The 14,563-nt window shown below is 35.1% G+C and overlaps 1 long non-coding RNA gene across 1 annotated transcript in view; it reads left to right on the forward strand.

The window, feature by feature from the left end:
• The window catches only part of LOC144334859 (uncharacterized), a 1,627,235-nt gene that overhangs the window by 1,451,756 nt on the left and 160,916 nt on the right, over positions 1-14,563 (forward strand). The window contains exon 9 of the long non-coding RNA XR_013405115.1: positions 8,944-9,003. This is a non-coding gene — a long non-coding RNA (uncharacterized LOC144334859). The remainder of the gene's footprint in view (positions 1-8,943; positions 9,004-14,563) is intronic.

The raw sequence follows: 14,563 nt of genomic DNA on the forward strand, positions 1-14,563 counted from the left end.
CACAAGATAGCTAGTGGAAGATTTTCAGCTCTCGAGTTTATTTTTTTTATATATATGAGAACTGCACTCCTGCTTTCTCCCAACACTTTATAATTTTTTTCTTACAGCTTTTTTTTATCTTTGCTATATAAAATTTAACATTAACTCTCTGATTTACTGAACAGACACTGTCCTAGATTCCTGATATTGAACAACTATGGGAAAAGTGTAGGTGTCATGCTCTCATTTTTAGATTCAGATGACTCAAAATAGCCTGAAAGTCCCAGTCTCACACTGTCCCTGAACTCCTTTGATCATAGTTTGATAAATTTTTCAGAAGCAGTACAGGAATTGGGTTAGCTATTTAAGTAGAAATCAGTTTATATTGGGGCAACATGAAAATGGTCTAATAAAAACCCATGTTTCTCCTCAATGGGCAAATCAAATTTTCTGTTATTTGCAAAAATCAAAGAGATACAAAATACCCCCAACATTCCAGTATCCTAAATACTAATTACTGTTAATAGTATACGTTTAGTTGTACCTTATTTACATTTAGAGATGCTTGCTAATACCGATATAAGTTTTATGTAATTAATGATGCAAGAAACTAAAGTATAAACTTGATTCTTACGTGACTTTTGGTTCACATAATGCACCATATTTCAATGCTGCAATAAATAAAGAATTACAGCATTGCTTTCAACTTCAGATATGGTCATCATCAGGCATCTCTGACATAATGTTAAATGTGTTTGTCATATTGGGACAGTATACTTAGATAGAGAAATACTCATAAAATGTATTAGTTATCTATTGCTGCATTACAAATTACCCCAAATATAGCAACTTAAATCAGACTTTTCTTAGCTCACAGTTTCTGTAGGTCACAAGTAGAGGTAGCTTCATTAGCTGGGTGCCTCTTGGCCCAAGACCTCTCACAAGACTGCAATCAGGGTACCAGCCAGGACTGGGGTCATTTCAAGGACCAAATGAAGGAAGATCTACTCTCAAGTTCAGCAACATGGCTTTTGGTAAGGCTCAGAAGACCCCTTCCTATCTTATTCACAGGATTGTTGACAAGCCTTCAGTACTCTCTGTTGTAAGCCAAAGAAATTAACCTTTTGCCACATGGACCCTTCTATAGGGCTACTCATCATGTGGCAACTGGCTTTTTCCAGACCAAAGGCTCCAGGAGACAGAATGTGACATGGCAAGCAAGAAAGAAGCCAGTCTTTTTATAATCTAATTGACAACTTGCCATCACTTTTGCAGCATTATTTTTGTTAGAGGCAAGCCACTAGGTCCAGCCCACATTCAAGGGGAGGAGGTTACACAAGTGTATGAATGCCAGGAGACAAGAATCTTTGAGATTCATTTTTGAAGCTATATATGACAGTTCAACATCTGAACTCTATGGTTCAGGCTTCTCTCACATGCAGAATAGGCTCAGTCTCTCCAACAGTCCCCAAAGTCTCATCCTATTAATTAGTCAGGATGCACTGAATTATGAGACAGTAGTAACTCTAAAATCTTTGCGACTTGGAATAACATAGTTCTATTTCTCAATCACACCACTTATCTATCATGATCTATCATGGGTTGGTGTCATAGTAAATTGTATGCTGCTATAACAAAATACCTGAGACAGGATAATTTGTAAAGAACAGAAATCTACTGGTTCACAGTTCTGGGGGCTAGGATGTTTAATGTCAAGGTGTTAGTGTCCTCCTAGGGCCTTTGTGCTGTGTCATCAGATGGTGGAATTCAGAAGAGCAGGAGAGAGAGGAAAGGGGCTAACTCATTGTATTAGTCCGTTTTCACACTGCTGATAAAGACATACCTGAGAATGGCTGGGGAGGCCTCAGAATCATAGCGGGAGGTGAAAGGCACTTCTTACATGGCAGCTACAAGAGAAAAAGGATGAGGAAGAAGCAAAAGCAGAAACCCCTGATAAACCCATTGGATCTCATGAGACTTATTCACTATCAAAAGAATAGCATGGGAAAGACCAGCCCCATGATTCACCCACCTGCCCCTGGTCCCTCCCACAACATGCGGGAGTTCTGGGAGATACAATTCAAGTTGAGATTTGGGTGGGGACACAGTCAAACCATATCACTCATCTTTTTATCAAGGGCTCACTCCTGCAATAACTAACTCACTCCCACAATTAAAGCATTAATCTACCAATGAGAGCAGAGCCCTGATGACCTAATCACCTCTTAAAGGTCTGACTTTCCCAGTACTGTTACGATAGGGATAAATTTCCAACACATGAACTTAGGAGGACACATTCAAACCATAGCAATTGGCTACATATTCTTCTCATGCTGTCCTCACTCAGAAAGTCTCCAACATCACTGGGCCAGGAGGGAAGAAGGGGCAAATTATCACTGGCTAGTAAAAGCTTCTATATGCAAGTGACATGTGATACTTCTGCTCAAATTACACAGTCACACTAATTTCAAAGGCACAAAGGAAGTTCACTTTGACCATGTTCCTGGAAAGATGAGAAATGGAAATATCAATGAACAGCCCAAAAAGCAATCTAATGGGTAAAGTAATATATTTCACATCCACCTGAGTGCATAGCCAAATAATAAAGAAACAGATTTTGATTTGTTTATTCATTTAAAAAATATTTACCATTTATCACTGTATGCTAGGCTTATGCAAAATGCTGAGGACAAAAACAGAAAAAAATAAAAGCAGTTCCTATCTTCTGGTTTTTCAGTATAGTGGGCAAAGAGATAACCATATGGACAACTACAAAATAGAAATCATTATAAGGTGTTAAGACATAATAGAAGCATCTCACATAGATTTAAGGAGAAAAGGGATCAGAGAGGACGTTTTGTAGTAGATAACCCTAATGAGTTCTGAAGGATGTGTAGGAATAGACCAGGTAAAAAAAGTGAATTAATAAAATTTCAGTGTTTATTTAATAAAATGAATTTGTGATGAATGTCTCTGGATTAAAAGGCCTAGATTCTTCTATAGCTGCAGTTAACTACTATGTTAACCCAACCAAATCACTGAGCAACTGTGCACCTCAACTTCCTCATCTGTGAAATGAGGTTTAATTAGATGTTGTTCAAGATCTCTTTCAACTATAAAATTCAATGATTTTTCCTGACTCTAGAGGGTATTTTTTTCAAAAGCACCTTCTATGTGATCATCATAAAATAATTACCTTATAAAGCACTCACTTACTAAAACAGCTCAGTAAACACCTATGGAAAATTCCTCATACCTGAAAATAGTAGAATTGTATTCCCATCTCTTCTGATACATACCATGTTCAAAATGTATTACAAAAAGAAGAATAAGATGTAATTTAGAATAGACTGATATTAAGTAGTTCTTCGTGACTAGCTTCTACTCCTATGGTCCTTGTCATCTTTAATTCACCACCCTAGGAATTTCTGATGATTTTCATGTGTAAAGAGACTCTTTCCACTTTATGTGTTGGTTTTGTTTATTTGCTTGTAAAAAAGACTCCAACACATGCATGCACACAGCACACCCATACACACACAATTTATTTTGCACTAAAATTCTGCAACCAGGTTATTTCCACTCTCATAATTCCACAGAATACCATGTCTCTCATTAGATCCTGCAACCCTTCAAGGATCTCCCTACTTCCAGGGAAAATCCTTAAACATGTCATTAGAGTCTTTACCACTCATGACACAACCATTATTCTTCTACCAGTCAACTGAATCCTAGGTCAGGAGTCTTCCCTTTTCTAGTCCAAGCCTTCACTCCCTCTCTCCTCTTTCACTAACCTAACTCGGACTTTCAAAGCAAATACTTCTACCAACTATTGGCGAAGATGTTTACACAAAAGAAACACTCATATATTGCAGGAAAAGTATAATTGCTACAACCACTTTGGAAAACAGTTTGGCATTATCTATTGAAGTTGAACATATGCATAACCAGATGATCCAGCAATTCCACTCCTCGTTATATACAACATGCATACCAAGAAATATCTACAAGGATGTTTATTGCAGCATTATTTGTAATTGCTTTAAACTGGAAATGACCCAATGTCCATCAGCAATAGAATAGATACATAAAATGTGGTACTGTATATTCAGATATTTGACAAATTATAACGTGAATGTAACCAACAACCTTAATGTTAAAGAAAGAAGGCAGACACAAAATAACATGTAATACTTGATTACATTTACATAAGGTTCAAGGCAGCTCTAAACTATAGGTTAGAAGTCAAGATAGTGTTTGTTTACCTGTAGTGAGGAGGAAAAAGTAAGTTTGGAGTAAGCGTGAAGTCTGTATTACTAGAAATGTTCTATATCTTGACGTGGGTGATGTTTACCCTGATGTTTCTTTTGTATGATTCATTACTTATGTACTTTTCCATAAGCGCATTATATTTTGATTTTTTTAATTTAAACTATCTCTTAATTTACTTGGGACAAAAGGACTCAGGTTTCCAAGAAGTCCTGCTTGTTCTTTTAATGGTGTCACATGGAAACACACATACATACACAAACACACACACAATATAACACAACACCCCAAAAAAATCCTCTCATTCTTTAGTCATGAGAGGTACAATTTATTTGCCATTTTATATATTGTTAGCTGCAATGTGGGTTGCAGTAGTATTTGTTGTTGTTGTTGTTGTTAACACCGCTCCAAATCAATCTATTTCACAAGAAACCTATAAGGGATGCCATTAGAACAAGGTTGAGAGAGAGAGAGAGGGAAAGAGAGAGAAGCACGGAGGGAGGGAAGGAAGACAAGCTGTGCCACTTAAGAAATCTAACATGTTTGCCAAGCAAAGCTTAAAATCACACTCTCTTATTCATCTGTCTTGGCTTTCTATTGTACAAACTGCACATGAAAAAGGGACTTGACAGTCTCATAAGACAGGTACCTTTAGGTATTTCAAAACCTATTTTTTCCTGGAATTTTGCTTACCTGGTGTTTAAGGTAATGCAAAGGACTATCTTTATACTTGAATCTGAAAATTTGAGTACAATGACTAATGAGAAGTATGTGCAAACAATTCTAAATGAAAGAGAATGAAAGCTCCCTAATGAAATCTCTTTAATATGTAATTTTAAGCTACTTTAAAAAGTCACAGTTGCTTGCACTAATGAGAATCTGTTTTAAAATTACATGTTATTTTGATAATCAGAATTTTGAGGGATGCCATAGAATAGGGTTAGCAGCAGAAATAAAATTGATAGGAAGTAAATTTTTTCTAGTTTAAATAGAGTGAAAATCATTGCTATATATTATGTATAATAAATTTCAGTGTTTCTGTTGAAATACCTTTTTCAAGTGTGAAATATTTTAATTATTATATTTTATAAAATACTCATGAGTCACATTAACATTTGTAAATTTCAGTTTATGACAGAAGGGATGCCATATAGTAAAGATAAAAAATTATTCTGAGCAAATCCAAATATTTTTTGTGTAAGAATATACAATATAGATCATCTAGATAATTCCAGTTAGAAAATAGAAGATTATACTCTTTTAATGGAAGATACACTAAATGAAAGGCTATTTCTGAAATGTTTGTTATTTCTGTGAAGGTGGAAAACTGGGTTTATGACCAAAGTGAATTGAAGCCTTCAAAACTTTTCATGCATACACACATATGTATTAGGATACGTGTGTGTCTGTGTGTGTGTGTGTGTGTGTGTGTGTGTGTGTGAGAGAGAAAGAGAGTCTTGTTTCGTTGTCCAGGATGGAGTGCAGTGGTACCATACAGCTCACTGCGCCCTTGATCTCTAGAGCTCAATCGATCTTCCCACCTTAGTCTCCTGACTAGCTGGGACTACAAGTGCATGCCACAATGCCCAGCTAGCTTTCTGTATTTTTTGTAGAGATGGGGTCTTGCCATGTTGCCCAGGCTTCATAAACATATACAAATACTAGAAACTGTACCTTGTCAGATTGTGCCCCAGCATGGACAGATCTTGCCTTTAAAGTTATGAACTTCAGCTCTTACAGTTTCCTCAGTCGTAACAACCAGTCTGAATTTTGGCAGACAGCTGAGAAATGAAAGAACCCTTATCGTTATTCCTTCCTTGTTCATTTCTTTCTCTCCTCCAAATTGAGCATGTTCCATGAACTGGGGTCTGCCTTCTTCAGCCAAATTACTTGCTGAAAATCCATTTTGTTCTGTTCATGAGAATTTATCATCTATTTTTTCTCAATCTCCAGAAAAAAAAAAGGGGGACTTCTTAATAATTTGCTGTTTTTAATCACAGTGGAGAAAGCTCAGTTGACCTAGACATTATGCATGGCTTAGAAAGGATTACATTTTTTTCTATTTCTCACTGATGTTAAATAGTTTCTGTTGTCTCCTCTACCGGATCGACAGATAACTAGACTGATATTTGTACTCTGAAAAGAAAGGCAGTTGTGGCTGAGAGGCAAACCACACACACAAAAAATTTAGTCTAAAATTGTCTATGAAAACCTGTAAGAAATGTCTTCGACTAGTAAATTCAACGCATGTTTGCCTGACACTAGAGAAATGCTTTATTAATATATCTTGACATTAATGTGAGTGAACTACAAATTTATTAAATCAACCATAAAATCTAGCCTAAAGGTGCCATTCAGCAATCATCTAAATGAGTAATGGAATAGAGACTGAGGATTTTCTACTTCAGGTCAAAACGCAGTTGCATGTCTAGCAGCAAAAGTTTTCTCTTTATTCCTCAGAAAGGAAGCCAGGAGATCTGATCATCTCCACTAAAGTCCCTTGCTTAAGCAGTGCTGAAAGTAAAGGAGGTAAATCTCTGAAAGTTGAGTTCTGCCAAGCAAGACTAAACTTAACCAGCAAGTGGAAAATAGTAAAGAGAGACAGATGGGTGAGACTTATGGAGAGACCTTTAGGAAGTGGCCCCAAACAGGTGGTTGGTTGCCTAAAAGGAATCATTGAATAGAGTGTGTTTGACTCTAGGGGGAAGGAAGACAAGTGTCAGTAATGAATACATGGAGGCATGCTGACTGAGATTTGATATTGCTTGTCAGATGTCTCTATTTTTGTCTAGACTTCAAAAGCTGTTTCATTGTAATATGAGAAGAGCAGAAGGTCTTGGATTCTGTGATTGGTTATTGTTTTGAAAAGGAAAGAAAATTACCTTTCATTTTCTCTCCATTGGCATTAAATCCCAGTAGAGGGTCAAAGGACATTCCAAATCACCACGACTGCAGCAAGGAGCTTCCAAGCCCATTACTTCTGACTAAGGTTGTGCAATGCTCTCAGCGTCTTACTGAAAGCCTGCAAATAGAGGCCTATAAGAACAGTTTTACAAACATATTTTGATGTGTTCTACTTGCTGTGAGCTCTTAAGCAAAATCAAATTTTACCTTTAGGTATTTACCAAAAGATATTTTGGAACCCATGCTAAATGAAGCCTTATGTTCCCTATTCCCAAAGGAATAACTGTATTTAGAATAATAGTTCCTATGAAATTTTCATGATACATCTTATCACATAAGATTCAAGATATTTTAAAAACCAGAGTGAGGGATGGTAAGTGTATGCTATTTTCTGTTTCAAGGGCTCAGCTAAAACCTCAAACAAGACAAAACTAGTTGCTGTATCCACAGGGTACCGTAGTTTACAATCTAATGAGGGAAATCTAACAAACCAAACAGGCTAAGTGCTGTAATAAACACCCACCCTTTTAATGGCTTAAAGAACAGAAATTTAATTCTCATTTACATAAAACGCAGTGCCAATAGATGTCCTAGTCAGGGTGAGGTGACGAACGGTCATCTATATAACACTGTAGTGTGCATAGACCTTATTAGTGGAAGTGAGGGGTGATCTTGAAAGCTGTGGCTGGAGAATCGTGTTCTTTTCATCTTTTGGACCTTTCCTCCTTCAGGTCCTTAAGGATTTAACCTATAGGTAAGAAACATAGAATGAGGATCATATGCAAGATGGTCTTAAGACTGTATTCCATGGTGAGGAATGCAGTCACATCTAACTACAAAATGTAGTTTGGCTATGTAACAGGAGGAAAAGGGAAATGTTTTGGTGAACAGCTAGCCACTTTCTCCGACACAGGGTGATGTGATAACGTGTGATAGGGAAGGATGCAGAGCTTGTTGGAGCATTTAGGAGATTCATCTAACTAAAACTTAGAGGGGCAGGATGTCAAAAATCTTGCCCTACGAGATGACAACTTTGCTGGGAATTGAAGGGGGACTAAGAGTTTAATATGTTAAAAAGAGTTGAGAAAAAAGTGTGCTAAACAAAATAAAGCAATTGTGAAAACAAACAATACAAAAATGAATCATTAAGGTAGACTTCAAATCTTATACAAATGATTCTGTTGAGAAATTAAGACATTGTGCCTTTTTATATGTCTCAGAGGTGTGAATCTTGTTAAATTAATTATGAAATTCTTAAACATAAATGTAATGCTTATAAGCTGGAATTTTCCATGCAGATTTGTCCCAGAGTGAGTAGGATAGACAAGGATTTGCTTTAACTTGGCTGCCAAGGTTTAAGTGCTCCCCTTAACAACTTAGGGACATTCTTTATTTAAAGACCAAAGGATGGATTTTCTGAAATGTGTTATGTAATTGTAGGAAGGAACAAACCAAGATGTTTATTGGACTTAATGAAACTGATGTTGTAAGAAGGCAATTTAGCCGTTTTATGGTGGACATGTTAGTCTCAATTCAACATTTTAAAGAATAGTCAATATTCTGCTTTATAGCCTGTGAACAATAGAGATTTCCATGTTGGTTTTTGGCATTTCACTACTTCAATTAAAGATTGTATTTCATAAAATTGATACCAGTTTCTCATTAATTAGCTTGCTTTTTCTCCTCTGTCTCAATCCCCACTAAAAAATGGGGTGCCAGCATATATCTGAAAGATAATGTAGGGATTAAAATATTTTTTAAATAATTGTTACTTTCTATCTTTATAATTAGGTTTTGAACTTCTTGAGGCCAGGGACTGTGTCTGAAAACACCTACAGTGGCTAACACAAGGTGAGTCCACGACCACATTTTAATCCTTTCGCTTCTTTGGGTCCTAATACTTAGTACAGTAACTGATGTATAGTTCGACTCAACGAATATTGGTTAGAATAGATGGGTGGATAAAATACTCAAACATTTTACTCTGTTCACCTAATATCATGTTATTCTTTACTATAGATTTTCCTTTATAAACAAAATTATAAAGTATTAATAACAATAGAATAACTAGGAAATCTGTCAATGAGAGATTTATTTTTCAGTTCTGAATTATATATGATGTTAGGCCTGAACGTGGGGGAAATCTAACAATGGGTTAAAGTTCTGAATTGAAGCAGCAGATGCCTATAGATTTAAATGTTGATTGAATTTAGCTGCTGCTGCTATGAAATTATTAGCCCTTGGCGGTGGCCTCACCTACATACTTTGTTTTGGCTCTTCTGGAAGCTACAAAGCTATTTATTGTTAATGAGGGAATAAAGTGAGAAAACAGATTAGTGAGTAGATTAGCGAATTTTTAAAAATCTAATCTTTGTTAAACAATAACAGGTTGTGATTTAATGCATTCAGTTCTCACTACCTTGTGACAAAATTTTTGCTATTAACACAGCTTTGTTTCGTTACATATCCATTCTCTAATATAAACATTTCATCTATCATAATAATACCTTGTGTTTAAAATCCTCTGCCAAGTACATTTTTTCTCACCCATTGCACTTTAATATTGTGTTTCTAATCCTACAAAGATAATTCTTTGAAATAAACAATTCCCATCTTCTTTCTCTGAGATATTTGATCTATTGGCTTGTCATTCAGAGACTATTATCTAATAATAAACTTGTGATGAATAATAAGATAAACTTAAACGGTTTAAAATCAATGTTTCTAAATACAAACTTTCCAAATAAAGTCTATGAGGTTTAAAAGTTCCTTAGCATGCTCAAATTTCTTATCTGCTAAAATTTTGCATCCTCAATTTAAAGAAAAGAATATCACCATCCCTATCCCCTGTTGATCTTATTTTGGGGTTGATGTATCTTATGACTCTAAGAAAATGGAAATATCAGCCTATAGAGAAGGTACACAAAGGTCCTTCAGAAATCACGGTACCATTGAAGTCAAATAAGATGATAACTCAACAAACAAATAAGAGATAATGAAGATTGTAGTAAATTTATTTCAGGCTTTCAGCCTGTTTCCATGGTGGTTCATCATTGTTCAATTTTATATATTAAGATTCAGTTCACCTTCCCCAAAAAGCTTTCTTGGATACCCCCAGTCAAATTGATGTGTTCTTCTTCTAAATTCCTCTGTGTCTTCATTCATGACTCTTACAATACTACTCATTCTGCTTTATGTTTCAGCAATTTGTATAGAATCAGTTTCCATTTTCCAAGCACATTATCTTCCAGTGTTCATTTAAAAACCAGTTGTTTGGGAGTCCAAAGTACTTATTTCCATAGAACTAATGATACAAATGATGTTCCTGTTTTCTTTTTAGTTCTATTTCTGTCTGATCTAGTGCTAATAGAAATATTTCAAATATGCTTCCATTAATGACATTGTTTCTTCAAGACAGAACAATTCTATTATAAGGAGCAAATTTCATAGATTCTAGACTTACATTTGCCTGGATTGTCTGCTACTTATTAGCCATTTGATATTAAGCAAACTACACAAATTTGTGTCTGAGATTTCTCATTTGTAAAGTAAAGATAATAAGTATATTTCTGGTGGCTGTTGTGAAGATTAAATGAGTTCATATATGAAAGCTGCTTTGGTGAATGGTATTTGACATAGTAGGAGGTATATGAATGTGTCTGTAGATGTAATTATTGTTATTTTTATTAAAATTTAGAGCATCAGGAACCTGTCTGCTCACACATAGGCATGTTTGAAAATGGAAGCAGGCAACACATTTTAGTAGTTCACCTTCTCAAAACAGGATAGATGCTTGAATCATAGAACACAGTCAGAAAAAACATATATACCTACCTAGAGAAAAGCCTTTTTTATCTACCTGTATTTTCAAAGTGAGTAAAAATGAAAACAAGATACCATAATCACCTTCATCTCATTACAAAAATAAAATTAAGGTAAAAATAACAATGTTTATTATTGATATCATTTGCTGAGCCTTAGTATGTGCCAAGCATAAAGGGAATGACTTTCTATGTTATCTTCATATTATCCCATTACAAAAGAAACTGATGGCCAAGGAGGCAAAGGTCTCTCACAGCTAATGAGTTAGAGCAAGAACTCCAACCTAAACCTTTCTGACTTTCAAATTCTATGGTATTTTTACTCTACCAAAGACAGAACTCTGAGCCAAGTCTAAAAGTGCTTTACAAATTAATATTTACATATTCCAATGTCTTTTTTATGATTTTTGGCACTTAAATCGACCTGGCTCTTTTTAGTTCCATCTTCTCCATATTGTCTACAAAAATTTGTAAAACATGTTGTCAAAAACTTGGGTGAAGCTCAATACACTTTATTTAGGGTATTAGATTTCATCAGTATTTCCTAAATTGTCTTTTCCTCCACTTATTTAAGATCACTGGTTAGTGAGCTAGTTGTTGTAGGGCATTGCCTGAAAGAAAGAAGAAATTCTTTCCTTTTGTAGTACCTGAGTGTTATACATCAGTCCTAAATGTAGCAATCTAACTATAACACAAAATATTTAACCTTTCCCTCTTGCCAAAAAAAAAAAAAAAAAAAAAAAAGCTTTCTTGTTTAATGTATCCTTCATCTCTTAAATATTTTACCATTTATTTTTGATATGCATATTATGTGCAAAAAACATTGTACATATACGCCATTTACTCCTCACAGAAAACCTCTGAGGTCTGTACTTGATCTCCATGTTAGAATGAGGGACCTGAGGACTAGAAAAACAAAATCTCTTCCCACATCACACAAAAATTCAAACCCAGGTGAAACTTCAGAGACCTCAATCATTACTTTATTTTGAGATGGTTCCTGATTGACAGAATAAAAACCATCTAACTAGATGGCAAAAGAATCAGGTTTCCATTATCCTGCCGGTTCCTCCTTAAGTGTCCATGACTGTAAACTTTTTAAAAGGAGGGTGTATGTCTTTTTGCTCATCTTTGTATTTCCCACAATGTCTAAACATTGAAACCTTGGACACTTAATCAATGGCTGATTGAGAATGTTAGAGGGTATTTAAAATACTGTTGATGCTGAATATACTAGTCTACACTAATGGTTCATAGCATTTTGCCTTGGGGACATTGACCAAGTTTAGTCAGTTTGGTTAGGGGAGCTGTCTTTGTCATGTAATCATCAGTGTCTCTTTTCATAATTGGATCAAGTTAATGCTAGCCAGAAACTGTTAAAATGTCTCCATTTGGAAATATGTGGGGTGAACATAACAATACTGTGGGTTCTATAGCCAAATGCTTTGTTTATTTTGGCAAGAGCAATTTAATTTGTTGTAAATAACATTAGATTAAATGCTATGCAGTATCATGTTTTAATATAAGGACCAGTGCCAATGCTTATAAATGTTTTCATGTAAGTAGGAGTAGCCTGAAATTTTATTAAATCTTTGAATTTCAACAATTAAGAAAATCAGAAATACTGAGGTTTCTTTAGATGATTTTAAGAATTGTAAAGTTCTGAGTAGCACTAGTTTGGAGACATAAACCAGATCTTCTAAGGCATACCATTAAGTGAGCCTGTTTTTAGTTACTTTTAGTAAAGAACTAATTAGCATTACACATAGCAGGAACATATTCAGGTGTCTAATAGAGATCTTTGATTACAGTATTAATTTGACAATCCCAGGTAAAGAACAAATTAATCTAATTAAGGGAAGGTTAATTGTGTATGCAGCCTGTATGGCCAGAAGAAGGAAGCTCAGCAGGATATTCCCAGAGCATTTCTGCTTGAGTCACATTTGTTCATTCAAGGGTAGTAAAAAAAAAAAAAAAAAAAACACCTTTACACAATATATACAGCATTTAAAAGAAGGATTTATTGAAATTATTTACTAGCAATTCAGTGTAGAAACAATAATATGTATAATGTAATTACTTGTGTGGAGGTTGACTAAATGCTTTTCAGCTCTAAAAGCCTATAATTGTAATGATTCTTCATAATGAGTAGACGTAGAGTTTGTCAATATGTCTACATTTATATGGTCAGAGAATATTAGAACTAAAATAGGCTGTAAAGACCCTAGGCCACGATTTGTACATGACAAATTTAAACCCAGAGAAGGCAACTGACCTGCCCAAGATAATAAAACGTATTTGGTAGTATATCTGTGATTCAAATCATTTTTATTCAGTGTTTAAAACTACACTACCCTTTGATAGAGAGAAGAAAGGAAAAAAGGAAAGAAAGAAGGAGGAAGGGAGGAAAGGAGAGAGAGAAAGAAAAGGAAAGGAAAGGAAGAAAGAAGAGGAGAGGAGGAGAGGAGGAAAGAAAAAGGCAGGCAGGCAGGCAAATTAAGGCAATTAAGGCAGAAAGACTAAGGGAGGTCACAGTTCAATCTCTTTCTAGTCTACTTCCCTGAAACACACACACACTGTCAGTCACACTCTGATTAAACTAAACATAAACCTCACTTTCATTATTGAGTAGCTCTAATTACAAGAAAAGTCTTCCTTATATTAATACAAAAGCTACCTGCCTTTTTTCTCCTTAGTCTTCTATTTTCTATGCAAAGCATCTGTAGTTCCTTCACCATTCGTATTATGAGATGGGTTTCAGATGTTTCATCATCTGATCTCTCTTTCCTAGCACATCAAGATAGTATTTCGTGTTTCAAATTGATGCCTACAATTAAATACCATGTATCATATAATGTCTGGATACCATCATAACTTTGTGGATCTCTTCATCTGGCCACTATACTTTTAGCTTCTAAAATTAACTCCATCTTTTATATGTTTTAAGATGCCCTCATAAAACCACTAAAGTACAAAGCCACTTTTATGTGGACTACTATAAATAGGGGCCTCTTGAGCAGATTTTTAAATTGATTTGGTTATATCAATTATTTTCAAGTCAAGATTGATAGGATTAAGCATTAACAATTTGCTTACCATAATTATTTTTTTTGCTCACCATAATTATTTTTAAAAGATCATTGGTTTGGATTGTTTGAATTGCTCAAGCATTAGACATAATCATTTTAAAATTAAGTTTGAGTTCATAATGACAAAAAAACAAATTTTAAGGTGGTTATGCTATATACAAGTTTTTAACATATTTTCTAATTATGCAATACATTAATGAGTATAAAGCATAAATCTTTCACACTAGTTTTAGTCAGTACTTATCAGTTCACTTCTAAAAATAGAAGCTAGAAAACAATTAGGGTGGTGATATGGTTAGATTTTGAGTCCCCACCCAAATCTCATCTGGAATTGCAATCCCCATAATCCCCACGTGTCAAGGGAGAGGCCAGGTGGAGGTAACTGAATCATGTGGGCAGTTTCCCCCATGCTGTTTTCTTTTCAGAGTGAGTTCTCATGAGATCTGTTGGTTTTATAAGGGGCTATTTTCCCTTCACTAGGCACTTCTCCTTACTGCCGCC

This window comes from Macaca mulatta, chromosome 15, assembly GCF_049350105.2.
Source record: "Macaca mulatta isolate MMU2019108-1 chromosome 15, T2T-MMU8v2.0, whole genome shotgun sequence".
Lineage (NCBI taxonomy): Eukaryota > Metazoa > Chordata > Mammalia > Primates > Cercopithecidae > Macaca > Macaca mulatta.